The 27,409-nt window shown below is 36.9% G+C and overlaps 1 long non-coding RNA gene across 1 annotated transcript; it reads right to left on the reverse strand.

Moving 5' to 3' along the window:
* Positions 1-21,718: 21,718 nt before the first annotated feature.
* LOC123640685 lies at positions 21,719-26,010 on the reverse strand. The gene is made up of 3 exons (XR_006736022.1): positions 25,974-26,010; positions 23,276-23,339; positions 21,719-21,769 (listed from the first exon to the last, which is right to left on the reverse strand). It is a non-coding gene; the product is annotated as an uncharacterized LOC123640685 (long non-coding RNA).
* Positions 26,011-27,409: the final 1,399 nt, after the last annotated feature.

Genomic DNA, 27,409 nt, shown 5'->3' on the forward strand with positions numbered 1-27,409 from the left:
GTGTCTGCACATTGCTTCTAGTCCTAACTTTATTTTTTCCTCTCTGAACTTTTCTGCTTCTCCATAGCTGAGAGAATCTTTTATATGGGAAAAGAGGAGGCAAAAGGAAAGACTGTTCTCCAGTTCACATCCAGTAGATACTGTCATTTAAACAGGTCAGCTAAGTATATGGCACATTTGTTCTCCCTGGTGGACGGTCTGTATCTACAACAGGAGGTGACCATCCATTTTCCTGCCAGAAGGGGAGCACAGCAGCTGCTTCAGGTCAAGTAGGAACCAGCACCTCAGTCAATAGCTGAAACATGGCCACAGTACAAGCCTTAATCCAACCACCTTCTTTCTTCACTCTGCCTTGTTATTTCTCCCCACTCCCAAGCCACAATTTCTACATATACAACTGAAGTTTAAAGTGAAATACAAAACTTATTTTTTCCTATGAATTCCAACTTTCTAATGCTGATAGAGCATCCCCATTTCTTGGATATGTTTGAAACCATAATCATATTGACTAGATCATTTAGCTTTGTGTCTTCTGCAAATCTGAACCTAGAGACAGGCATTCTTTTTTAAAGAAAGACTTCTAAGAAGCCTGCCCAGAGGAAGTGAGATGCTCCAGATGACCTCTGAAAGTCCCTGCCAGGCTTATGTTTTGAATTTTCCATAACATTTCATTATGTAAAACAGACCCATTAGCTATGTTTACTCAGGCCCATGGAAGAAGATTGAGACAATTACCTAAAAATCCACTGTGACTTTTCAGTAAATGTTATTAAAGAAAAAGAGGGAAATGGGGCTTGAATTATCCAGGGTGTTTATTCCCATTGATCAAAGTCACAAAATAATTACCTCATTTCACTTTGCCTGATTAGTCATAAGTCCATGACAGATTTTGTCGTAGAACATCCTGAAAGGGAAATATGATAAAACTATATAGTAACACTGACATAGCAAGAAGTTGACTATTCAGGTTTTCTTATTTAAAGTGAAAGAATACCTCCATAAAATCAGGATTGTTTAAATTTCCCATGAGATTAATGAAGATAAAGGAACTAATCCATATTCAGAGAATATTGGCAAGGAGATGATGGTTGAAATATAACATTTCATACAAAAAGCTTATAAGCTTTATACCATAAAATGATGAAAAGACTTCTGTTAGTTTTTATTCAGCATCATATTCATAATGCTGAGCTTTATTAAAGATTGTGAACAAGGGATAAACAATATAAGAGATATTCTCTAGAGGGTGCTATAATGATCAGGAAAAAAGAGATATTTTAAAACATTACTTAGATTAAAAACTTACATGTGAATTTAAAATTCACTTAAGGAAATATAAGCTAGTTCTCATGACAGGAATGAAGAAAATAAATACTATACTAAAAAAAATTGGACTACAATGGGTCAAGACAATGATTTAAAATGAAACCTGATTTTTCTTTGTCCATGGTTGATGGAAAAATATCATGTCACAAACACTGCTCATCATGATTTTCTATATATGGTGCTGGTGAGGATATTTACTTTCTGCCAAAGATCAGGAAACATTCCATGGCAATGAGATCTCTTAATCTTTGAAACACTATCTCAGGGGAAATTGTAGCAACCTCTTCATTGGTCACTCACTGTTTGCTTAAAGAGTAGATTGGACAAAATATGATACGACATATCATGGGAAACAAATCTATTTTAAAGGGTGAGGTAACAGCAGTAGATAAAAAAGGAAATAACTTCTTCTCAGTGGCTGCTCTGTGAGCAAGGCGTTTTTACACACATATTTAATATCACAGCCACTCTGGGAAGGAATATTATAAACATTTTACAGATGAGAAACTGAAGCTGACAGTAGCTTGCTGGAGTCACAAGTCATAAGTGACAGAGTGAGGGATGTGTGCTCAGGTCTCTCTCACCTAGGATCATGATTTTCTGTTCTGCAGAAAAAGGTAAGTTAAAGTGACTATCACAAAAAAGACAAGTGCAGCAATATTTAAATCTCTAACTGATGAGGGAGACAGCTTTTTTCCTACCTTTGCCTTGTGTGATCACACTCTATGTTCAGACATGAAACTACTAGGACAGGAAAAATGAGCTTACAAAAGCAAAACATTATCTTCTCATCATTATGTTTGCAAATTAAGAGATTAATGACAACTATTAAGAGTCCAGTTGCAATGAAGTTATAGGAATTAAAGCCAGATTACTGGGGTCTTAATAATGAGTGACAGAACACCAAGACAACTATCATTGACAACTTATCCAATCTGTACACTGTTGTCAGAGTTCTCTCTATTTCAGTGCCAGCAGGAAATGTAGATGACACTTTCAAGAAGAAGAGAAAAGAGAGGTGCTATAAGAGGAAAGAAAGATCTTGGAAAGAAGTATTCTTTTAAAGCAAAGTAAGATTTCAATATGTTTGTAGGTTGAGGAAAGGAATCAAAAGAAAAAAGAAATGAAAGATTCAAAGGTGAAATTAGATAATTAATAACAATAATTAAAATTACTGACACAAGATTTAAAGGAGTGGATATCAGAGAAGTGGAAATGATTAATTTGGGGAAAGATCCAAGGAGAAGATGTGAGTAAACACAGAACCATATTACACATTGCAGTAATTATCTTTAGGAAATTAGAAAGACGTCAGTTGTGAATAAGGGGGCCATGCTTAGGGACTTGAATAAAATCAAAACATTTAGGATGTGTAATGTGTACAAGGAAAAAGGGACAAAGATGGCAAAAAGAAATTGATTCGGATAAGAGAAAAGGAATTGTTGAGCATCCCCAGGGGATTTTAGATGTAACTAATTATCCTGCTTGTGCGATGTCTGCCACCAACCATCAGCACCTTGGAAGGAGAAAGAAAGTGGTTTGGTATTCACGGGTTGATGATTCAGAGGGTAGGGTAAGAGATGTGACCAAAACAGCAAGGGTGCAAATGAGAATAAGGTCGAAATGCAAAGTCAAGAAGCTCAGGCAGAGTTGCAAGAAAAGTGAACATAAATGAGGAGGATATACTTGGACATAAATGAGAAGGTTCTGGAGGTTGCCATGCAATGAAGATAAGTTCAGTGGAAGTGAAGTAATGGCAAAGGCAGAAACATAAAAGGCTGGGAGAATTTCAGGTGTTAAAACTTCTTTAACATTATGTTGGGGATGATAATGAGGTCTATGGTGTAGCCAAATAAATGGGTTTCCAGTATGGAGAGGAGGCAATGCCCACTAAAAGAGAGAAGATTGCAGGAATGAGAGGATCAGGTATTGAATGGGCCACTTGTTAGACATAGTGAGAGCTACACAGAATCATGGAGTAGAGAGGATCGTGATGATTTAGCCGTTAAAGTCCCTGAGAAATCAGAAGGAAGGCAGTACATAATTATTGCGATAAAGATGAGGATAGGAAATGGCAGTTGTCATCAAATGGTATGGATATTCTAGAGAATAGCCATGGATAGTAGCAGTTCCCAAAAGATGGTATAATCAGGTGGAGTCCAAGTACCAGTTTAATGGAAAAGCGAGAAATATTACTTAAAGAAAAAAATATGGGCTGCGATTAAAGAGATAATTGATTGCCAGCAAAATGGAGGTTTCCAAAAGTACTAGGAAAGATGGTTGAAGGGCTTAGTGTGAGAAACCACCAGAGAAGGAATAAGATTAAGGCTAATTACAATAAGGCTTTGGAAAAACAGAGAGTTGTGGATGTGGACTATACTATAGATTGGGATTACCAAGATGAAGAAGGACGCCAAGGGCCTACAAGTTAAAAGGTCAGGATGGGGCAAAAGTTTTTTATCTAGCCTCAAAGCAGAAATCAACTAGTATTAAATTATATTGCTGTACTTTACCTAATAATCTCTGATTTCTATCTTAGAGTGGCAAAAAAAAAATGGACATGAAGGTTTGGGAAAGATAAGAAATCATTCCTCAGTTTGTAGCCCCAGATACTATTTAGATTAACCATCACTTGCAAATACCCACAAAAGTCAATATTTTAAAAACCTTTTGAGCATATTTCTTTTCTAAATCCTCTCAAACATGAAACAAACATACACCAACATGGCTTCCTTCTCTTAATGTATCATTGTCAATACACCTGCCACTCTTCAACTCTAAAAATCTCAGTTCTCCCCCACCATTTGTATTTTCTTTTTTGTTTTGTTTGTTTGTTCATTTGTTTGTTTTTTCAGTCCTTAGTCTGGGAGACATTATAAGCCACTGACTATGAGCTCAGCAATTTGGATCCTGACTTATTCATTCACTAATAATATTCGATTGCTTCTCAATTACTTTTCAGGAACATCCTCATAGTTCCCTTAATCTAATTGTCATTTACAGAATATTTCATTCAACAATGGCAGAATCAATGTTCTTCTTAAGTGCATGTGAAACATTCACCAAGATAGACAAAGTCTGGCCCATAAACATACCTTAACAAATTTAATGGAATAGAAATCATATAATGTATACTCTTGGAACAAAATAGAATTGAACCAGAAATCTATAACTGAAAGATAGCTTCTAAAAAGCCAAATTACTTGGAAATTAATCAACACACTTCTGAATAACTCATTGGTTAAAGGAGTCTCAAGAGAAATTTTTAAAACATTTTCAATTAAATGAAGACAAAAATACAATTATCAAAATTTGTGAAATGCAGCCAAAGCAGTACTTGGAAGTAAATATATAGCATTAAAGGCATATATTTAAAAGAAAAAGACAATCTAAAGTCAATAGACTAAACTTCCACCTTAGAACACTGGAGAAAGAAGAGCAATTTAAACCTAAATCAGACAAAATTAAAAAATAACAATTAGAGCTAAAATCAATGAAATTGAAAACAGAACAATAGAAAATATCAACAAAACCAAAAGCTGGTTTAAAAAAATAATCAATAAAATTGATAAAATTCTAACCAGCCTAACCAAAAAAAGAGAGCTGGAGGCAGACATACAGACAAACACACACACATATACAGAAGATACAAATTATGATGATCACAAATGCAAAAATAATCATTACTACTGATATACTATAGACATTAAAATCATCATAAATAAATTCTATAAACAATTCTATGCAAACAAATTTGTTAACTTAGATGAAATGGACTAATTCCTTGAAAGGCAAACTACCAAAACTCATACAAGGTGAAACAGATTACTTTAATAGCTCTATCTCTATTAAAGAAATTGAGTCAATAATTAATAATCTTCCAAAAATAAAACACAAGAGCCCATATGGCTTCACTAGTGAATTCTCCTGAACTTTCAAAGAAAGAATAATGTCAAGTATCAATAATCTTTTTCATTAAATAAAAGCAGAGGGAACAGTTCCAACTCATTTCATAGGGTCGGCAATGCATCATAAGACCAAAGCCAGATAAAGACATTATAAAAAAAACTATAAAACTATGTTCTTTCATGAACAGAGATGCAAAAATTTTCAACAAAATATTAGCAAATCAAATACAGCAAGGTATAAAAACAATTATATACCACAATCAAGTGGGATTTATTCTAGGCCTGCAAGGCTGATTCAATGTTATAATATCAATTTATATGATCTACCATATTAAGAAGTTAAAGAAAAAAAATTATATGATCATGTCACTTGATACAGAAGAAGCATTTGACTAAATCCAACCAATACCTATACCTATGATAAAGTTTAATTTATAAATTAGACACAGAAAGAGATTAACAACAGTAACTAATAATAAAATAGAACAATTATAAGAATATACTGTAATGAAAGTGATGTGAATGTGTTCCCTCTCTCTCTCTCTAAAACTATCTTATCGTACTATGTCACTCTTCTTATTCCTGTGATGAAGAAGGGACACAGCAGGACAGCAGGAGATTTGATCATGCTACTCAGCACAGCACACAATTTAAGACTCATAAATTGTTTATTTCTGGAATTTTCCATATATTTTGGGGCCATGGTTGACCATGGCCACTAAAAACTTCAGATAAGGGGGACTTCAGTATATCAATACAATGGGATATTATTCAGTGATTAAAAGAAATGTGCTATCAAGCCATGAAAACACATGGGAGAGCCTTAAATGCATATTACTAAGGAAAGAAGCTAAGCTATGTGGAAAAAGTCTGAAAAGCCTGCATACTATATGACTGCAACTATACGACATTCTGGAAAAGACAAAACTGTAGAAATAGTTAACAGATCAGTGATTGCCAAGGGCTCAGGGTTGGGACAACAGTTGAATAGGTGAACCACAGTGGATTTTTAAGGGGGGTAAAACTATTCTGTATGATACTATAATGGTGGATTATGCATTTATACATTAGTCAAAACCCATAAAACGTTTCCAGTATAAAAAGTGAACATTAATTAATGCAAGTTTAAGAAATCATATAAGAGGTTGAGGACCCTGGATTGAATGCAGATTGTGACAAAAGAATGCAACTATATACCAATCTATCAAGCAACCTCACTGAGGTTGATGGGGGTTGGAGGAGGTGCTGACCTAAGTAACTTTAAAAATGAGTTAAGTCATAAGACTAAAGGCAAAAGAAACTGCACATAAGTGCTATCTTCTAGTTAAATTAAGTTGTTTTCCATAGGGATACAGGTTAACAGTTTGAAACCACTATACATGTATACTGGAATGAAACAATTAAGTAAATGAGGGCAGAGGGTAGGAACCAGGTTTTTCCCTACTGGAGTGGGAATGGGGGTAAGCAAGGAAGGAAAGAACGCTAGAATGATGATCCATGAGCATGTTAGCTTAATGTAGATACTGATGAATTAATATAGAAATATTTATAGATATGTGTATATTGATAGGCTAGCATATACACATATATTTCTTTGCTCTCTTATAAAAGGAATCAGACTCCTTGTAGAAATGGCTGATTCTAGGACTGGGGCAGGAAATAATTTAAGCCGGAACAATTTAAGCAAAACAATAAAGTAGTATTGAATTATAATCCAAAATATTAAATAAATACCCAGAAGTCCATATGATATAACTAAATGATTGAATAATTACATAAATGGAAAAGACACAAATCTCTCTTGCAGAAGAACTCCACATAATTTATATAGATACTGTATCCTGAAGAAGGTGGAATATAACTGTCCACACCTTAACTGTGGGCTGTGCATAGTGACTTCCCTCCAAAGAGTAAACTCTAGGAAGGGTGGAAAAGATTAACTTTACAGTGGAAAAACCTGACAAACACTACCTTGGCCAGGTGATCAAGGTTAACAGAAACAGTTATAAATCATGTTGACAGCATGTACTCTTGAAATCATAACGTAAAAATGACACTTTATCCATGTGGTCTTCTCCAAAACCCTTAACCCCAGACAAATCATGGGGAAAAAACATCAAACCCCAATGAAAGAGGCATTCTACCCTATACCTGGCCAGTACTTTTCAAAATTCTAAAGGTCATCAAAAACAAGAAAAGTCTGAAAAACTGTGACAGCTAAGAGTTGCCTAACATGACTAAATGTAATGTGACATCTTGGATGGGATCCTGGAATAGAAAAAGAACATTAAGTTAAAACTAGGAAGATCTGAATAAAGTATGGACTTATGTTAATAATGGTATATCAATATTGGATTATTAATTGTGACTAAGGTACCACACTAACATGTTAATAACAGGGAAAATTAGATGTAGGGTTTTGGGAACTCCTTGTACTATCTTAGCAACTCTTTAATAAATTTAAATCTATAACATATCATATTATATATAAATAAATGTACTAATCTGTAAAGTTAGGCCTACTTAAAATAAAAACCTTACTAAAAAAGTAAAACAGACTGCATTATGCCCAACATTAAAACCTTATCATTCCCCAAAATCCTTTCCCTCATCACCAGTTGAGATATCTACGCCAGAAAATTAGATGTATTCTTGACACCTTCTCTCCTTCCTTCATCCTCCTAACCTAAATCATCAAGTTTGGACAATTATACTTCCTTGATAATTTACATATTCATTTCCACTTCTTCATTCTCACTGCCTTAGTCCAATACTTTTTACCCCACTCCTCAGTGGATTTAATGTCCCACCTTGTTTTTTTCCCACTTCAGTCCATTGTGTCATGCTGTAACCAGACCGAAATTTCAGAAATACCAGAATGATTATTTTCCTTTCCTACTTAAAATCCTTACTGACTCCCCTGTGCCTTGAGCATGGAATCCAAATGGCTTAATCACATCACAGAAAGCCTTTTGGTAACTGGCTTCTGCCTACCTTTCCGACATTCTCTCTCTCTGTTGTTCCTATGTCCATCCTTTTCTCCCACCATCTTGAATTACTTACAGTTATTGGAATGGTTTAACATCTCTCATGTCATTCTATAACAGTTTCTTCTTGCAGCTGAAATTCTACCTTTTCTGGGAAGCTTTTCTACTATTCCAGGCTGTGAGATGCCCCCTGTCTTTTTCCATAGCTTCCTGGGTGTACTTAAGTGAAAACGTTTATCACATTGCATAGTCATTATTTTTTTTTCATTTTTTTATTCACCTATACTCACCTCAAGCTTTCTGAGGACAACACGTTTTCCCTCTGAATCCAAGAATCTAGCATAGTGCCTGAAAGGTAGTGCCTGAACATAATATGCAGAAAGTATCTATTTAAAAAGTATTACAGTTCAACTTCAGAAACCACAGCTGAGCCAAAAGAACTTCCCTCTTTTCCTTGAGAGAAAGTGTGGTATATATTAATATTTGGGGAAAGGAGGAGGGGATACTAATATTTGTTAAGCAAATATCATGTACTAGGTATGGAAATAGGAGCTGTATACGCATTAAATTATTAAATACATTAAATCCTATCTTACACCTGAAAACAACTGAAGCTTAGGAGGAAGAAAGTACACTGGGCAGGAGCTTTGAGGTTCGGAAATATGATTCTCTCCTTGTCTCTCATACTCAAGTGAGTTCAGAAACAGCTGAAATAATATGTGTGATTCTGACAGATCCAAATAGTAGCTTTGTTATAGGTAAGCTGGATTGGAGATCTGAATTTGGATCTGTTATTACAAGGCTAGATCCTTGGATTTCATATGCAAATGAGAACTGGATATGGGAAGCTGAGATATCTATCGGAATTGCAGCTTCAAATATATGAATACACAACCATCACTACCACTACCACCATCAGTGTTGGGGACAGAGAAATATAAGCTTCTAGACTTGCTCCTAAATTCCTGGAAATGAGATCTCTCACATCATTAAGGAACTGAATTTTCTGGGACATCAAACACTACTGAGCACTGACTAACTGCTTTTTCCTATGACTGTATGTGGTTTACGTTTCTGCTGGGCTTGACTTAAGAAAAAGAAAGATCCCTGTGACTATAAGCATTTTACCTGACAAGTAAAGTGCACAGAGCATTCCTCTAAGTTTTTACATGAAAAACGTAACATGGTATATAGAGAATAGAAATTGGGAAAGTGGGAGGAAAAAGAAATTTAAAAATATAAAATTTTAGAGATAAATATAGTAAAAGAAGATAAAGGAAAGGAATTCCAATAGGTATACACCTGAAATACAATGAAGAGATACAAAGTGATGGACCAGAAATCAGGGAAAATTGAATGGAATTATCAACCCAGGATACCCGCTGAAAGACACTAGACTTCAAAAATGAAGAAAGAAATCCTTAAAGAAGCCACACAAAAATACCAAGCCACTTATAAAGGGGAAAGCAGACTACCCTTGTATTTCATTACACAATATTTAACAGAAGAAGGATATATAGATTAACAAGTCCTTTAAATACAAGATACTCAAGAAAAGAAGGTTTACAAAAAGGTTTTAATATATAGACAAAATATCTTTCAAAAGACATAAAAATATAGACAAAATATCTTTCAAAACACATAAAAACTCAGGAACTTTTTCTTTTTTTTTCTTTTTTTTAAATTTTTTTTATATCAGCATATTACAGGGGTACAAATGTTTGGGTTATGTATATTGCCCTTCCCCACCTGAGTCAGAGCTTCAAGTATGTCCATCCCTCAGACAGTGTGCACCGGACCCATTACATGTGTGTGTATACCCATCCCCTCCTCCCCCCCATCTCCCCGATACCTGATGAATATATTACTATATGTGCACTTAAGTGTAAATGAACAGAAACTTTTCAAGAGAAGATAGGCTAACGGTTAACAAACATATGAAAAAATGCTCAACATCTCTAATCATCAGGGAAATGCAAATCAAAACCACAGTGAGATATCACTTATCTCCAGTGAAAATGGCCTTTATCAAAAAGTTCCAAAACAATAAATGTTGGTGTGGATGCAGAGAGATAGGAGTAAGTGTTTGTTGAGAAAACTGCTATGGGCTAAACTTTAGCCAGATGAGACAAATAGAGAAATGACAGCAAATGAACTGGCAACAGGCACTAAGGTTTAAAAAGGTGCAGCAACTAGGAGTGACAGAACATAATATAATGTTCGTACTGTGACAATGTAGAAATGATGGCACTAATGGAAATTTGTGGGGAAACAAGGAAGATTGAAGGTAAAGTAGGTTTGCTGATTACGTCATCTGTAATCTCTGAAGTCAAAGGATATCATTTAATGCTGGCAGATCAAATACTAGATGTTTAAGCATATTTAACAATACAAAGGTAAATATGAAGAAAGATAACACTATTGATTAACGTCAGTTGGTGGAGAACAGAGAGAGAGGTGGAAATATGTCAGTTTTATGCTTGCTTATAGTAAAAATCTATGAGACACTGACTAAAGAAACATTAGACCAGTGATTCTCAGAGTATTGATAACTGAGAGTTGCAGCAGCAGTTTGAGGAGGTTTTTGAGGTCAAAATATGTTCATAATAATACTAATATGTTATTTGCCCTTCTTCCTGTGTGGACGTTTGCACTGATACTGACAAATAAGAGATAAGATTGCTTGCATTTTAGTAGAAATTAAAGCAATGACACCTAATTGTAATAGTATCCATTGTGTTTTTCACTGTCATGCACTTTCAGATAAAAACAAACGTCCAAATATACTTAAAGATGTCCTTCCTGAAGCTGTAAAAATTCTTAATCTTCTTATACATCAACCTTGAGGGACATATCTTTTTAAAAATTCTGTATAATAAAATGAATGCACACAGAACACTTCTACATTCCAAGAAGTAATGATTATTCCAAGGAAAAGCACTTGGACAATTGTTTCAGCTGTGAGTGGAACCAGATGCTTTTGTCATGAAACACCGTCTTTACTTGAAAGAATAATTGACAGCCTATCGTTAATCTGATTTTAATATTTAGGAGACATGCTTTCAAAAATGAACAAAATGAGCCCATCAGTTCAAGGAAAACCACTGACAAGCAAAAATTAGGATTTTGGAAAAATTGTATCTGCTACTTTGAGCTTCACAGTTTTCCAATACTTAAAAATTTTTCTGATGAGATCAGTGATGATGTCAATAACTGTGTCTTTTATATTTAATAAAATATGTCAATATTTGGAAGGTCTATATTAAGTCAGTGAATGAATATTTTTCAAATGACCAACGCACAATTTTACAAAAGCATCATAAATAAAAGATCCATTAGAAGTGCAAAACAATGGGTTTGAATGTAACAGAATACCAAAACTCCACTGATATGGTTTATGATTTCACATCAAGGGTAATACTTAAAAAAAATACTACTTGTTGAATTTTAGTGATGTGTCAAAGATATTTATACTTATCTGAAAAAATATGTTAAAATACCTTGCACTTTCCAGCTATATATTTGTGTGAAACAAGATTTTCTACATGCACTTCAACTGAAAAAATATACCATAACAGATTGCATTTAGAAGCCTGTATGAGAAGCCAGCTGTGTTCTTTTAAATAAATAAGACATTGAAATGATTTGCAAATGTATAACAACGCCAATCTTTTCATGAGCTATTTCTGGTTTGAAAAATGTTATTTTTAAAATTATAATATGTATGTTGACATAAAGTGGGTTCATTATTGTTATTTTGAAATAAATTAATCGATATACATTTTGTAAAATATCTGTTGTAATTTCTAATACAGAAGATAATGGTAGATTTGGCCCAAATAAATATGAGCCCTTTGTGGTACTCAATAATTTTTAAGATTGTGAACAAGTTCTAAGGCCAAAATGTTTGAGAGCCACAGCACTAAACTAAGTGTGCTATAAAGACTGACAATTAAAAATCCGTTCTTGGAAAAAATACTTTAAAATGCAGGATCAAGTGGGTGAAATCTATCTAAAACCCTGCATTATGTACTTGCTGAATATAGAATTCTGGGGAAAACAATGTTTCACCCCCTCTGGTCTTCATGGTTTCTGATAAGAAATCTACCCTCATTGGAATTATTTTTCCTTAGACAAAAAGTATCATTTTGGTATTTTCTAGATTTTTTTTCTCTGTCCTTAGTTTTAACAAGTTTGATTATAACGTGTCCTGCTGTGGATTTCTTTGCATTTAACCAATTGGAATTCACACAGCTTCCTAACTGTGTAGGTTTATGTCTTTTGCCAAATTTGCGAAAATTTCAGCCATTATTTCTTAATTTTTTAGTAAGGTCTTTCTTCTCTCATTCCAGGAGTCCAATGGCATGACTCTTTTACTGTAGTCCCATAGATCTCTGAGATTCTGCTTTTTTTTTTTTTTCCAGGCTATTTTTTTCTCTGTTGTTTACATTGGGTAATTTCTCTTGCTCTATCTTCAGGTTTCCACATTGTTTCCTCTCCCTCATTTCTGCTATCGAGCCCATCCTCTGGGTTTTTAATAATTGTATTTTTCAGTTCTAAAATTTACACTTGGTTTTTCTTTATATATTGCATTTTGTTGCTGAAATTTTCTGTTTCTTTTCTGAAACCAGTTATTTTTTGTTTTAAGCATGTTTGTAACAGAGGGTACTGCCTGAAAAGGGGTAAAAATGTTTTACAAGTCATTTCTTTAAAATGTCCACCATTCTTTTTGAGAATTAAAACCTGCATCCCCGCCTCAGGCCAGTGGTCAGGAAGGGCAGGGCCATGTCTTTTGTTCTTTGTGCCACAGATGTCTCAACAGAACTGTCCAGGCAGAGGTCTAGGCAGAGGTCACAAGATTGTCTTCACTGGAAAATCATCAACTATACTTATACAGCAATAGCCTGAAGGTGAAAATCCTTCCTTTAAAAGCTCTGTATTTATGCTTATGGATAGGATGGGAGTTTTGATCCTCCTCATTTGCTGGCAAATTAATACACTCTTCTTTCCTTTTCCTCAACCCATTGTCCTCATTCTTCTGGTCCTGCCTTGGGATAAGTGCTGAACTTTCGGTAACAGAATTTGTCATCCCTGGGTGGTCCCATCGGTGCCCCTGCTGAATGGCACCCCATGACTACTGCGCCTGGAAGTGGTGGGGAGTAGTCCCAGGTCAAGCTGTGGGGCTTCACTTGTAGGAGTGACTTCTTTTCAATGTGAGAGAGCAAGAGATGGCCCTAGCAACTGATGGAGCCTGTTTTAGCTCCAGGGAACTCCCGTCTCTTTCTCCCTGAATTGGACACAGCTCTGACCAACCCAAAACTTTTTTGGGAAAAGGAAACAGATTTGGGAAGTGTCACAACAGCCTTGGCCATTTGTTTGGTAAGTTCTCTGGAGTGCATGCTGAGACCCTTGATTCCAACCATTTGGGGGAAGTTTTCAGACTTTCCTGTTGGATTCGTTTGGAGGCACCATTTGGGGTGGAAGTCATGAGTTTGAGTGGAACCAAGGAAACCGGTTTGGATTTGGAGCTCATTTGCCATTCCCAGAGAACCAGGGGGGATTGAGAGATGTTGGTTCTTATTTGAGAGAATTTGGTTCTTAGCTGTCTCCTTTTAGGAGATGTTGGTTCTCATTTGAGAATTTGGTTCTCATTTGCATGGTTCCCATTTGACAGGCCTTGGCATTTTGTGTTGGGGATTCCCTGTGTTGTCTATGTTTGATGCTTGTGAGTTTTGTTGCAACATAAGGAAGCTCCATCTGAAAGCCCCTTGGGGAGAATCTTGGCTGAATGGCCAACTTATGGCTATAAGTCTATGTCTAAAAGACAATGGTATTATTGTAATCCACTGTGCATGCTGGAGTGTGAGGAGAAGTGGCTGTTGAATGAAATGTCAAATGGTCAGGTAAATGGGACGAGAGCCCATATGTACAACCTTTCCTGCAATTGCATAATAAAAAGGCTGAAAGTCCAGGTGATAGAATTGGGGCAGGATTAACCAGGTTGGATCACATGAACCCTTTACCTGCTCTGCCACTGCCAGCTTTCCACCCACTGGGAAAGAAGCCATGGGCTCGGCCATGGTTGAGCTTACACTGCTGGGGCCCCACTTTCCCACCCACCATGGGCCTTTGTGATACTTTGTTTTAATTAAACAGTCAAATTCCCCTGGTCTGCACCAGTTTTGGGTCATCTGCTGGGCACCAACTCAGCCCTGGAGGTGGACCCAGGAGGTGGGTACCAGTGAGCTCAGCCTGCCACTGCACAATGAGGGGGAAACAAGGGCCAAGGAAGGAGGGCCTGCTGCTTGACCACCCCTGCCCCAGGCACATGTGCAGCACAGCAGGGAGACGCCAGGCCCAGCACAGCTGGAGCAATCCACAGGAAGATGCTGTAGGCTCAGCCACACTGGAGCTCGTGCTGATGGGGCCCCTGTCAGAGGGCTGCAGCCACCTGGGAAACAGCCCAGGGCAACCACTGTACCGTGAGAGGAGCTGGGAGGGTGTGACTGTCTTCAATTCCATGTCCGCTGGTTTATGACTCAGGGGAGGGAATGATCTCTCCTTCTAAAAGCTGGCAGGAAACTCAATTTGGCCAGAGAACACCCGTACCTGGGGCAGGGCAAAGTCCAGGACTCAGATGATGAAGGAGGGGCGTGGGCCCTCCACTAGTGGCTCCACACTAGTGGCTCCAATCCAAATATTCCCCACAGGAGCCCCAGTTGAAATCGACAGTGGGGATTTGATTGGTGCCAAGCCATGTGGGCAAAAGTAGTCTGGGGGGACCCTTCCTGCAGCCGCCGCCCAGACCCCTGACACCAGGTGTGCCTAGTGTTCTGCAAGCCAGGCAGGGGTGGGTGGGCAAAGGGCCAGGCAAAGTTGAGGCAACCGTAGGCAAGTAGTGGCAGAGGAGGAACTCGATGAATGGTACTCAGTCACATTTGAATGGCAGGATCCTAGGACTGGAGCAGCTGCTGGAGTGAGAGGATGGCCTCATTGCCTCCAGGCAGTAGCAGCTACTTGTGACTTGTTGCAAGCGCTAAAAAATTCACTTTTGGACAACCTGTTCTAGTATATTCACCCCACCAGGTTCTGCCTTTATTAGAACAGAAGAGGTGGTTATCGGCTGACTGCAGGAAGGCTGGGAAAATACCAAGCCATCCTTTTGGATGATCCAAACTTTAAATTAAAGGCTGGGTCTGCCCTCGATCCTGCCACCCTATTACCAGCCAAAGAGAACGAGCCTTTGGAGCATGTTGGATTACAGGTTCTGGAGGCTGTCTACTCTAGCAGGATAAATCTGTCAGATTGGCCAATGCCAGAGCCAGGTTGGGATCTTTTCACTGGCAGGAGCAGCTTTATGGACAGCAAAGGGCTGGATGTGTGGTGGTCACAGAACACACTGCTACCTGGGACTTCAGCCCAGGAAGCTGAGCTGATTGCTTTAACCAGAGCTCTTCAGTTATCCAGAGGGAAAAAAGGTAAATATTTATACAGACTCTAAATATGCCTTTATGGTTGTGCATGCTCATGGTGCCATTTGGAAGGAAAGGGACTCCTAATGGCCCTAAATAAGGCCTCAGGGCCTTGATACCCTGACTAGATTTAGATCCCCTTTAAAACCAAAGACTGGGGCTCTGACATTTGGGATGGCACAGCTAAATGGAGAAAGAATTCTCATGGACTTGTTCTCCTGCCCAAGGCAAGGAGTTCGGCCTCTTGTGGGGCACTTGCATGAATGTACACATTGGGAGTGTGATGCTTGATGGATTTGGTGGGACCCCATTTGAGAGGACCCCATTTACAGCAGGCTGTTTGTATGCTTGAAACAACTCAAAGACAGGGGCAACCTGCTGCACAAGGAACCTCCTCCTATAGCAGGGACATCAGCAGGTGCTAGACTGACAACCCCATTATCAACAGGACTCCACAGAGCCCTGGGTATATTGCAAGACTGATAATGGACCCTTCTTTGTATCAGAGGTAACCCAGCAAGTAAGCAGAGCCCTATACCTGGAATGGAAATTGTATGCATCCTGGAATTGATGTAGGAAACCCATCTAAGTTGGGATAAGGTGTTGCTGCTTGCCCTCCTCTGGATAATGGTAGCCCCTAGAAGCAAGCTTAAGTTAAACCCCTAAGAAATAGTTTATGAGAGACCCTTCCTAGCACCCCAAGGTAAGTATGGTTATATAACAATGAACAAAAGAAAGCAGAGCAAAGCAATATGTCAAATGAGTGGGTTAGACACCAACCATTATGCATGAGTTTGCCCCTTTCAGATCCCCACCCCACTTGGAAGCAGAGAAGTGGAAGGGACCCTAGGAAAACAACTCTCACCTCGTTGAAATCATCAGAAGTAAAACCTTGAGTCCATAATACCAGAGTTAAGAGGTGTCCTGTGGAAAAAGAGGACCAAGCCCCCACTGGGGAAGCCAACCTTTAGGCCATCTAAAGTATCTGTTTAAGCTTTAGTTATTTGTTCTGTCTACAGGATGGAGGAACAACTCCTTAGTGAGGATTTCCCTGGCCTATCGCCTGGTTTGGTGCAAGTATTCCTGTATATGATTTCTGGATTTGCAGAAGCCGGTCTCTCAGATCACCTGCAGAGTGTGACTAATATTTCCCCACTCAGAGGTCCCATGTCTCTTTCTTGCCCAGCTCTGTGTCAGACATTGTGTACAAAGTGACAGCAAGGACCCACAATCCTACTGGTGTCTCAGATACCAAGTGGGGTGAAATCTCTCTTATCAGATATCCTCCAATTCACCTCATTAATCCTCAAGGTTGTAGTTGTTGCTTATGCCCTTTTTCACCTGGTAATCTGTTGCATTCTTTATTTTTGTAAATCTATTAATTATAAACCTTCCACGTAAAACATTGTTCCAGTTCAGCAGGAAGTAGCTCGATGACTATGTCACTCCTTCTCCCATAGATATAGAAGGATAAAATTGACAGTGGGAAATACGTAACAGAGGGAACAGCCTGAAAAAGAGTAAAAGTGTTTTACGAGCTGTCTCTTTAAAACCTCCCTCACTCTTTTTGAGAATTAAAACCTGCATCCTTGCCTCAGGCCAGTGGTCGGGAGGGGCAGGGCAGTGTCCTTTGCTCCTTGTACCACAGGAGATGGCTCAACTGTCTAGCTGGAGGTCTGGGCAGAGGTCATGAGATTGTCTTCCTCAGATAGGGGATGGATCAGAATCCTCAACTACAGTTAAACAGCAATAGTCTGAAGCTGAAAAACCTCCCCTTAAAAGCTCTGTATTTCTGTTTATGGATAGGACGATGGCATTTTTAGGCAGGAGCAGCCAAATTAATAGCTCCTCTTTCCTTTTCCTCAACCACTTGTCCTTGTTCTTCCGATGTGGCCTCGGGGACAAGTGCTGAGCTTTCGGTAACATGTTCATAATTACTTTTTGAAGCATTGTTTTACTGGCTGCTTTAAACTGTTTGTCAAATCATTCTAAAATATCTGTCATCCCAGTGATGGCTTCTATTGATTGTCTTTTTCATTTGACTGAGAATTTCCTGGTTCTTGGTATGATGAGTGATTTTCTATTGAAACCTAGACATTTTGGGTGTTATGGTATAAGACTTTGGATCTTATTTAAACCTTCTATTTTAGTGGACTTCCTCCGACAGAACTCAGACAGGCAGAGCAGAAAAGCAGCTGCTGCTGCTGCTGGGAGGTGGAAGTGCAGGCTCCACATTCACCTGAGAGGAAGGAGGGGCTCTTTGTTGTGCTTAAGCCTCTGCTGACACCACCCTGGCTGGGAGGGGTAGAGAGGCCATATTGTTACTCCCTTCTTGACCCCCGCTGACACCCCAGAGAAGCGGTGGTCTCCTTATGCTGAGTGGTAGTAAAACTGCTGATTCTCTGCTGGGCCTTCTCTGACACCGGGGGTCATGGTAGAAAAAAGGAATAAGACCTAGAGTTCAGTAGCACAATAGGGTGACTACAGTTAACAGTAATTTGTAGTACATCTCAAAATAACTGAAAGAGTGGAATTAGAATGTTCCTAGTTCAAAGAAATGATAAATGCTTGAGATGATGGATACCCCATGCCCACATTGCATGCTTGTATCATAATATCTCATATACCCCATAAATGTGTACAACTATTATGTATCTGTAATAATTGAAAATAAAAACATTTTTTAAAAAGGGAGAAACCAACCAGGGATGCCTGAGTACTAACTTTGCTCTTTATAGGATAAGAATATGGTCTTGGCGCTGGGTTGACTTGAAAACCAGGAGGCTTTCAATGTTTGCAAACATTCTCTTTAACGGAAATATTAAAACTACATAGTGTCTTAAAGTACATTTGGTACAATGTACACTATTTCCGTGATGAGTACGCTAAAAGCCCTGACTTCACCACTATATAATTCACTGGTGTAACAAAAAAATCACTTGTACTCCATAAATCTATTGAAATAATAAGAATAATCAAAGAACATTTTAAGCTCTAGTGAAAAAGAACTGTGGTACAGCCATAAATTAAGCTTTTGAGATCCAGTGAATCCATGGAATCTTCATAGCACTAGGAACACTTCTTAGCATTCCCACATGAGAGATTCTAGCAGGCCTCAGGAGGTTTCATCAAGGTGTGCCACCTTTGCACCTGCTCAGTTAGCTGAATAGAAGAGAGAGAGGGGAGAGAAAAAAGAGAGAGGAGAGAGAGAGAAAAGACTACCGACTATTTTGGTGTACTCAGCTATTTTGGACACACTCTACTACTCTGCCCAGTATGGAACATGGCAACTGTATTTCTTTCAAGTTTTTACCTGCCTCTAGGCATGGTTTTTTTCAAGCTACCGTCTTTACTTCATCATTTCAAAATAGTTTCATTATTTTCTAATTCCCTGCTGATTTTTTTTCTTCAATAATTTCCACTGATGGTCAATAAAACCACTATAAAAGTTGCATTTTACCATCTTGAAGTCAGACTTCCTTGGCATTTTTGAAGCCCCTCTAGAATGCTATTTGCTAGCAACTTAGGGCCAAACTATTCAGTGTAGTAATAAATACACACATACATTAGTATTTAAAATTTCTGAAATAATAGCACAAAAGTGGGTAATACCTATACAGGCTAGTGCTTCCACTGAATCTTGTTTCATCCTTATGATAACCCTACAGGGTGGGCATCTTTTCTCCAGGTAACACACGAACTGCTTGAGACTTGGCAGATTGATTGTATTATTCAAGTTGCAGAACAGAGGAGTTTTTCCTATTCAGACCTTCTTTTTTATTTCAGAACTAATGTTCTGCCCTGCCCCAATAGCATTCCTAGGTATTGCTTTTATTCTGTTCTTTTAAAACCTCACTCCACTCTGACCTAACATCCTACATTCAATTCAATTTCATGTGCAGGTTATGCAACTGATTTTGTCTTCTAACATTGTATCACTAAGGAAATAATTTTCATAAAAAAGCAATCAGTGGGTCATTGTTACTTTTTCCTCCATGTATACAATGACAATCCATTATGTCTTTGGCATCTTTGTTTGCAGAGCTCCTGAGAACAGGAGTTATGAATTATTTTTGATCTCCAAGAATTACACACCACTGAAATTTACAGATTGCTATCATCTCTTTTCTCAGTCCTGGGCTGAAGTTTGTAACCCCCAAATAAAATTTACTATTTTTTAAAACCCTGAACCAGAATTGTTAAACAAACACAGGGAAGTTCAGTATCAATTTAGCTGGGAGAGGTTAAAAAAAAAATCTGTTTGCTATGCACATTTGATTTGTGGTGTGTAATAGATTCCAAGAATAATCACAAGATTTGTTTGATGAAAGCTATGACAACAAAATGGAATATTGACTTATGCTACCTCCAGACCATTTTTCATTTATACATTTAATAAGCATTTATTGAACCTTTGATAATTCCCAGAATTATGCTAAATACAATCCAGAAAATACAAAAAACAAAACCTAATATGTGATGCCTTAGTGGGCAGTAGTGGTGAGAACATTGGACTGGACATTTGGAAACCCGAGTTAAAGACCTATTTGCAAATAACTGCTGTGTGATCTTGGGTAAGTCATTAATCTCTCTTGTCCTATCTCCTCAGCTATAAAATGAGTTAAATTGTATCCTTTTAGGTTTCTTTCAAAGCTCAAAGTTGTGTGGTCTGTAATAAGTCCTAAATAACTGAGAAAGTTGAAAAATACAGATGTTGTCTAACCCTCCAGACAAAATGTGAGGTGAAATTCTAAAATTTAAAAGAAAAGAAAAATCATAGGATGTACTTTCAGTATTTCCTAATAAATACGAATCTTTAAAATGTTTATTCTCCTTTTAAGAGTTGTCCCTTCAGTTTAAGCCTCTTTTGTTACAGATCTCTGAAATACATAATTGTCCTAGAGGTAGGTATTAAGAAACTGTAATCATAACTGTTCTAAAAAGAGCAAAGAAAAAAGCAATAGTAACAATGAACTGATCAGCCATTTCTCTATTAGCAAGATAACTTTGTATTGTCTATTTTAGTTTACATCGCAAAATCTATGTGATTGCATTTATCTTGTGTCTTTGGTGATACTGCTTTCTTGGCTCATGTTTCTATGTTACTAACACCTTTTGGCACCTGAGTCTTCTTTTGGAATTTTCTCATCTCTTTGTCAAATAAATAATCTTTACCAACAGAAGTTATTATTAGTGTAAAACAAACACTTGGGACATAAAGATCATCTTTAGACCCTTCCTAAGATATGTTTTAATCAACATTTCTTACATAGAATCTCTTGGATTTTGTGCTTTTAAGTCTTTCCAACCAACTTTTATTTGTTATTTTTATTTTGAATTGTGTGTGGGATGCGAAATACCTTATCAGGGAATCTGTGTTGAAAAGTCATTGTTTAAATTCCTATAGTGAGTTCTTCTCTGCATATACTACCAATGACAAGATCAAGGATTGTTTGAATCATAGGCATCAACACAGTGAGCAACAAAGGGATTCCAAGTAAAAATGTTTACCATAAAAACTCCCACACTCAAATATAACGTGATTTATCAAGTTAATTTGCTCAATAAAACATACTTCTATTCCCAAAGAGATAATTTGTCAGAATGGTTCCTACTCCACAGACAGCAGAGTTTATAAGAATAGGCCAAAACATCAGCAAAATGTATGATTTTGTCTACAAGAAAGAGGAACTAAGCCAGTCTTATGGTCAGGAAGAATAAGGACTTAAATCCTGTTAATCTTTTCTTAAGTCATTGATGAAATCAAAGAGAAGCTGGCGAGTAGATTGTAGCCAGAAAACAGGAGTAATTTTAAGCAAATAGTACAATATTTTAGCAAAAGCAAAGAAAAAAAAATTATGCTGAGAATGAGTCTGCATACATTGCTTTGAGGAATATTATTGTGTAAATAGAGTGTGCACTAAAAAAAGCATATCCTTATCCACACACACACTCACAGGCAAACAGTGGCATTGCTGTTAGTAATTGTTTGACATGCTAGCCTCACCCTGGGTGCTGCTTTCTGTTTTTAAACAAAGCAAATAGAATACTCTTGTTTCACTTCTACTTTTCTTCCCTGTTGGGACACAAATATATTAAGAAGAAAAACACAAAATCCAAAATTTATATTATTTTCTTTTAAAAAGCTTGAAGTGACCCCTTTCTCATACAGACTGTAAAGTTAAATGGTACATATGGGAAGTAAATAGGCTGATAAGTCATTTTTAAGATCCAATTGCTTAAACAACATACATTTTCTAACTAGTAACATAAAAGAGATCTTGAATTCCAGATGTAAAGATATGTATTTACTTTAACACAGCAAATCTACTCTTGCTGATACTTAGTGTAACTATCACCAATATAAAATAAATGACAAGCTTCTATTCAAGTTCTTGATGAAATATGAGCACAGGAATAACTGTTAGCTCGGATTATAAGCTACTTCCAGTTATTTTACCTCTACCAGCACTTTAGAAAGACCTGAAACATTTCCACTAATAAAATAACTGGAAGAGAACACAGTATCATTTCTTACTATGAAAGCCTGTTGACTTCAGAACATTAGACATAATTTTAAACAAAAAGTTGTCCAAATGTTTTAAAATGTTTCACAGGTTCTAGACAAAACAAAATGAAATTTAAAATATCTATAAGATCCTAATTTTAGGAAAAAAATTACACAAGCAGTGAATTATAAACATAATGGTAATGTTGCTCTTGCAGTTGCTTCTGATAAACAAATATTTATTTGGAGCTTACTAAGTCCCAGAACTGTGCTAAGAATGTTATTTGTTGTCCTATATCTTTATGTCTACATCTGTATGTCTAAGTCATACATATGAGGGCTGCCTGTAAAGTATCCAGCCATTATTAATATACTGAGAATGGTTTGTGCAACACTGATGTAACCTGGCAGCCGTGCAGAGTGGACTGTACTGTACACGTGTGAACAATGACAACTTCACTGTACTAGTCAGTGGGGCACTAAGCGCTGTTGAGTGAGTATGTGTACCGTGTGACCATCACATTCTAAATGACTGAGTGAGTAGAGCAATGAATCTGCATCAAATTTTGCGTTAAGCTTGAACAGTCCTCTGCAGAAACTATTCAGATGATTCAGAAGTCTTTTAGGGGATGATTCAATGAGTGCAGTGCAAATAAAACTGTGGCAAAAATGCATCAAAGATGGTCAAAAATCTGTTGAAACTGATCCATGTTCTGGAAGACCTACAACAAGCAGAACACCTGAGAATGTGGAACGTGGACAGGTTAGGTTAAGAGACACTGGGAGAACTATGTGAAGTCCCAATGTGCCTACATTGAAAGGGACTGAGGCATCATTGTCCTATGTACAATGTTTCTTGTATCTTGTATCTTCTTCACTAAATGTCCCTATTTTTCATATTGCATGGCCAGATACCTTCCCAATAGACCTGTTCATGAACTGTTCATGTCTCTAAACTGTTGCTACTGAAAACAATCCCATAATCCCATTTTTCAAATGATGAAACTACAGCTATTATATAATTTGCCAAAGGTCAAATATCTTGGAATTAGAAAAATCTAGATTTGAACTCACCATAACTGACTCCAAAAGGAATAGTCTTAACCACTGCGGAGAAAATTTACCACCACAGCAGTTCCTGTGAAAAAATAACTGGACAAATTGATATATGGAAACGATAGGATACAATTGCCAAAAAAAAAAAAAAAAGAGGTGATCTTAGGCTGCACAAATAGCTTTTTAGTATTCACATATATGGAGGTAACATTACTTTTACTGGTCATACCACATGTAGAGCTCTAGCTTTAGTTCTAGAAGTGGCATTTTAAGAGGCACAGTAAATAATTGGAGCAAATACAGAAAAGAGTAACAGCACAATGTAGGACTTAAAGTCACATTGTAGAAGGAATGATAGGAGAATCCAGAGATGGTTGCCCTGAAAAAGAAGAACAGAGAAAAGGACTATTCTGTACCTACCACAAATGAGGCACTCTGTTAAATAATTTAATTGTTACCCAGGAAAAAATGCTAAACCACCTCTGTCTTCCAAAGAGGCTTACAATCTCTATGAAAAGCCCTTATCATAACCTTGCCATTTTGCTTATCAGAACATATTGTTTGGAATATGCAAAATAAGCTGGGAACTGAGTTTGGGAGTAGAGATTAGAAAGTATTGTATTAATTCTGATTAATGATAATATTTTATATTGGTTATAAAGAATTACTAATAAAGTGGAATAAATTTGGATATCTCAAAGACAATAATGAATGGAAGGCAGAGTCATGTCAACAATAGGAAAAATATGTACTCGCCATCAAACTGGCACTGACTGATCAACACTAAGGTGCTCACATGGTAGTAATATTCTTTGGGGGTAGGGGGGTTGGGGGTGGGTAAACTCATAGCTAATGGACACAGTGAGAATTGTACGGGAAGAAAGTAAACATCTCAAATCATGGTTGGAATGTTGCAAAGTCATAGCCTGTAACCAAAATGTTTGCACCCCCATAATTTCCTGAAATAAAAAAAAATAAAAAAAAACAAAGAAGTCATGTCAAAAGTAGAAAAATAATACAAACATGTCAATAAAACTACAGTTACTAGGATAAGCAGCCATTCTTACTAAAAGTAAAAATGAGACTAAATATAAATAGAAAGAACTAAATAGTGAAAAGATTAGCTTTAAAGAAAGCAAATATTAGTCTGAGTGATCACATTTTTATTAAATGCAGAGGAAAAAAAGAGATACCGTTACCATCATTATCTAAACATTTGGGGAGGTTTTATTGCATGCAATAGTAAAGTAAAAGTTAATAACTAATATAAGTATTGGAAACAGTAAGGCACAATCTCACTGATGTATTTTGCTGATTATATGATTGTATGCTTAAATATCCAGTAGATTATACTATATATTTAGTGGAAGAATTTTTTAAAGCAGCTGGATACAAAGTAAATATGTAAAATAGTTTTTCCATATTAGCAATAATTGCCCAAAAATTGTAAATAGAAAAAATATTCTAGCACAATAGTTACAAACAAAAGTATAAAGTATTATAGGGGGTTATGAAATATGATCTGAAGAAAAGAAAATATATTATTGAATGTAGGTCTAGCATAGGGCTTAAGATCTACATTTCTAACAATATCCCAGGAGATGCTGCTGCTTCTGGTCCAGGGAACTACATCTTATACTATGTATGACAATACATTTGATAAATAAATTAAATGAATACATCTTTAGAAAGACACAATTTATCAAAATTAGCACAAAACCAGATACAAAATCTGGAAAGTTTTATATCTGTTTACAAATTAAAATCCTTAAGAAAATTTACACAAAGAAAACTCCAGGCCCAAATGGCTTTACCAGGGAATTCTTCCAGCCACTTAAGGAAAAAATTGTACCAATCATACATAATCTTTTCCAGAGAATAGAGGAAAACAAACACAAAAACAAAACAAAACAAATGTGCACAGCTTCTTTTATGAAGTAAGCATATTATTACATTAAAGCCTTAGAAAGATATTATGTTGACAGGAAAAGAAAAATATATATATATATATAGTTCACTGTCATGAGCATAGACTCCAAAATCCTAAAAATCAATAAAATAAAATAAATATGTAAACAAAATACATTTATCACTATATAAAAGAGGGAGAGACACATACACAGAGGAAGAGAGAGAGGGAGAAACAGAGAGACAGAGACAGAGAGAGAACAGCTGAGTCCTTGATGGCAACAATAAGTAACTGCACCAGCCTTGGATCGTCTACCTGGGACTGCTTGATAAGTGACAAAACTAAATTAAATTAAACACTTATCCATATAGGCAGTCTCAGATGGGTTTGCTATTATATGCAACTAAATGACTATTGATTGATACTACTCTATCACCATAAAACCACAATGTAATCAGCTAACCATTACCTCCTGTATTTCCAGTACTCCAACTTTGAATCCAATCCATTAACTTGGTCACCTTTTCACTCACTGTGCACTCAGGTCTTCCTCACTTGTCTCCCTTCCCAGATTAGTCTATGGTCCATCATTGTTGTCATTTCTTAGTGTATAATTTCAACTCTTTTGACATCTGTCCTTCATTGCCATTTGCCTGACAAAACCCCAACTCTAGTTAGGTTAAATCTCTGCACACTCATGATTGTACATGGGCAGCTCACGTGATTTCTTAAAAACCAGCCACATTGCTAATCAATTTTACTTTAAACCACTAACCATGAGCCTTTGGAACTGCCAAGAAAACTTACCACGTTTTCTCATCAGTTGATTTTCCCCCACTTCATGGTGACAGTTTCGCAGATATTCCTCTATTTTCAAATATCTCATACCTCTTTTTGCCCTTCTCATTCTTATCTGATGATTCAATATTTTACTATCATAATAGAAGCAATCACAAGGTAATGCCCTCATCTTCTTCCACCAACTCTACCGACGTATGTGTAGTTCTTACTGTATAAACCTGTATGTCCCAGGAAAGAAGAAGAAAGAAGAGGAAAAGAAGGAGAAGAAAAAGAGAAATCAGAAGAAGAAGGAGGGAGAGGAGGAGGAGGAGAAAATTCAGAAGCAGCAGAAGCATCAGCAGCTGCCATCACCACCACGATCAATCCATATAATTAATATTAATGAAATAATATCCTTTTATAACAAATATTTTATAACTAGTATTAGATTATCCTTCTCACATTTTCTTCATACTCCAGCAGCTCATCTTACACACACATTTTGAGAACACAAAAGGTAATGTCAACATTCATGTGAATGAAGCACCCATAACATGCTTTCTCAGTTCCTCAATGTTCTCCTCTCACCTTAGCACCCACTCTTTTCTTTTGCCATTATGAACACTTCCCATTTGACCTCAAGTTTCTCTGCTTCTAAATTGCTTGCCCAGCTACTCCTTGAATCCTGATCTTATGTAGTGTAGAGACATCCAATCTACTAGCCCCTCTCATCATCCTTATTTATCCCTCTTTCATGTCTTCACTTCCTTTCCAATATGGAATAAAGGACACAGCAAAGTGCACTGGTTAATGTCTATGATTCTAGAGTCAGACAAACCCAGGTGTGTAAGGTAGGGTGAGTTGATTTACTTCTCTGAGGTTTATTCTCTTTGACATGGAAAGTGAGGATAAAATATTAGGAATATTTAACAAAATAAAGTATGCAAAGTATCATCCAGTAGGCTTATGGTTCTAAAATGTTCAGTCAACTATATGAATGCTACTGAGTGGTCAAATGGATGAAGTCTGAAAGTATCTAGTGAGTTTAGTAACATAGAGAAACAAATTTTTCTATAGTATTATCATCACTATTTCCATTGATTCTTGGCTTTCATTCTTCTCTCTCTGGACTCTGTATCGCCCTATCGCATCTGGACATGGAAAGATTACAAAAATGCTAGCAGTTGCTACTATCTGCCTTTCTTACAATCTTGGCATTCCATTATTGATCTTTGGTAACTCTCTAGATTTTGAGTAAATCTCTTCTGGTACTTATTGTACCTCTCTCCTAGCTTTACCACTGAGATCTCAATTTGGACACTATTGATGGTCCAGTGTTAAAGATACCGAGGCACAGAGAAGAAAAAAAGCAGAGGAGTAACATGGAAAAATGTATATCCTGAAGTCTATCTCCAGTGCTGCCGCTCTAATATATTATTTTCAGGATTAGAATTTAGGTCCTA

This window comes from Lemur catta, chromosome 6 (genome assembly GCF_020740605.2).
Source record: "Lemur catta isolate mLemCat1 chromosome 6, mLemCat1.pri, whole genome shotgun sequence".
Taxonomy (NCBI): Eukaryota; Metazoa; Chordata; class Mammalia; order Primates; family Lemuridae; genus Lemur; species Lemur catta.